Source organism: Aplysia californica, unplaced genomic scaffold, assembly GCF_000002075.1.
Source record: "Aplysia californica isolate F4 #8 unplaced genomic scaffold, AplCal3.0 scaffold00397, whole genome shotgun sequence".
Classification (NCBI taxonomy): Eukaryota; Metazoa; Mollusca; class Gastropoda; order Aplysiida; family Aplysiidae; genus Aplysia; species Aplysia californica.
In genome coordinates, this window is record NW_004797667.1 from 402,569 (window position 1) to 405,017 (window position 2,449).

Here is a 2,449-nt window from a genome sequence, read left to right on the forward strand (position 1 = left end):
ATCGCATCAGTATGAGTTTAAAAGTAATTGAGAGAGACACTGTGTGTATGCATGTGCATGTTGCATTAACCAGCCTGATCGCATCACGTCCTCGTGGTGACGTAGCGGTTTCCTACATTCTTTGTTTCTACGGAGGTGTGGTGTGACGAAGCACTGTCTGCCAATGTCTCCTTCCTTTGCTAGCTGAGTCCATATTACAGCAGGCCGTGCGGTGCACCTTTCGGTGCATCCTGTGACATCACGGCGAGAGGAGCTATTAGAGTTACGCCTAGTACCCTCGAGCGAATCTTGGTCGACTCGTACATAGTATAGAGGTGGGTAAAATCCGGATAAACTATCCGGATAACCGGATAATTCTCAATGAAATATTATCTGAATTCAGACTCTAAACTCTCTTTCCTGACCCGTTTGCCGCAGTGAGTGTATCCATTTGTTGATGAAGTAATGCTAACCTGTTTATCAAAGAGATTTTGCCGAAGCGGTTCATAACATATTATTTGCCGAAGAGGTGTACTAACATATCCGTATTTTGGTAAAGCGACTCATTGCCCAGCCCTAGTCGCTCCTTCATCATTCTTACACGATACGGGTTGGTGTATTTCAACCAGCAGAAAAAATTATGCCCATAAGATACAAGTTGGCCCCCGACTGATATGAAGTCTAGAGACCCCGAGGAAGCAGAATCACCAAAGAAAAAAACTTTATGATGAAAAACAAGGTTCTAGTACTTTATATAGACCCGGCTCTCGGACTATTATGAATGTAAACCAAATCTATTGTCTTTCACACAGAGTACACTGACAAGAACACAATAATTCACCTTTCAAAAGAAACCAGGCTCTGATACATGTATAAAGAATTTATTACATAAGTTATGGTGGGAGACAATTATTTATCCTACGAGTGAAATTGCGAAATTATAATCAAGAGTCTCAGTGAGTGATTACACTTGGCAATTCCATAAGAAAATATATATCACTTATATCAGTTTTTGATATGATGTAGCCTACTGCACAGAGTTCAATTAAGGCCTCTGTAACGGGAATGTAAACCAGCCTTTACTAAAACACAGTATAAACATACACAGAGCTGCATATAATAATATATAAAAGAAAACAGCATTTTTTTCCGTCCGTCGGGCAATATTTAGCAATTTTTTAAAAGGCTCAACACCTTTTATGTCCATTTAACAACACAGCTCAGTGTGGATTTTACTGAAAAACGTTGACCAAAGGCACAGAAAATGTAAATTTGCAGTTTCCAAGGACTCTCAAGCTTTGGAAGTCACCAAACTTCGGCCCCCATTTTCTCGCTAATTTTACCCCAGCTACCATGCGACCCTCACCCCCTTCAATTGCACATTATTATTAGATCGACTTCTGTTTAAGATAGATGAGTATTTTTTTCATCACACGCACGGCAAAAGAACAGGCTTTCACCCTTTGAACCCTGACCTCCTAAGTCTACCATGCTCCTCTGCCTCAGCTCCTGGGTGATTCGCTCCTATATTACTCACATTCATATTATCATCAGAATCACGTTCCATATCCTATTCGGGGTAGTTTCAGTCATAACCAGCATCTAATTCAGAAAGGTCTTCAAAATATTGGCTTAATCAATAACATCCTGGGTAGTAAACACTATTTTTCGTGCATGTTTTGTCTCAGACGGGCCAGGTTGGGAATAGAGTCTTGATCACCAGTGTACTGGTGGCTAAACATACGGGCAATTTTACGCACTTATACATTTCTTTGATTTCACACAATTTTGCCATGCATTATTTTTTAAGGTTAACTTTGAGTGATTGTATCTCTGTCAACTCTTATCGTAGCTGAAAAATTGATGAGTCAGATGATGCAGCATTTATTTAGCTTTAGATTCACGCCTATATTACTCACATGCCTGCATGAGTGGGTAGTGTAAGGCTTTAACACGATGGTTGAGTGAATACATTTTTAAGTTTCTTTGAGGCCACTGTATATATATAGGCTACTCTTATTGGCCCACATGGGCCATTTAATGTGTTGCTTTTTCAATGTATTTCATACATGGTGTTGTCCGAACTTGTTCTCTTTTATTTTTTCTCACTTTATCCCTTCTTTTTAATGTTTTCCTGAGGCATTCCATCTCGCACACAGTTCTACAAATTTGATTGTTTGTCAGCGTGTTCCTGCAGTTCAGTGTTATTGTTATGCAGTAGGCTTTGATCGTCTGCAGACAGTGTTTCATTTAGAATTTAGGTTCTCCGAATGTGGGCTTGCTTCTTTCGTCGAACAATATATTACGCTATAATTGAGTTATTTATTTCTTTGTTTACTCTATGTATACTGTGTTGGATAACAAGATGAAGATGTGTAACTTCTTAGACTCTATTGTTCATCTTTTTATTTTTAGTATTAAATTGGAAAACTATACATTCTCAATTTAGAATATATGATTGACGGACTTT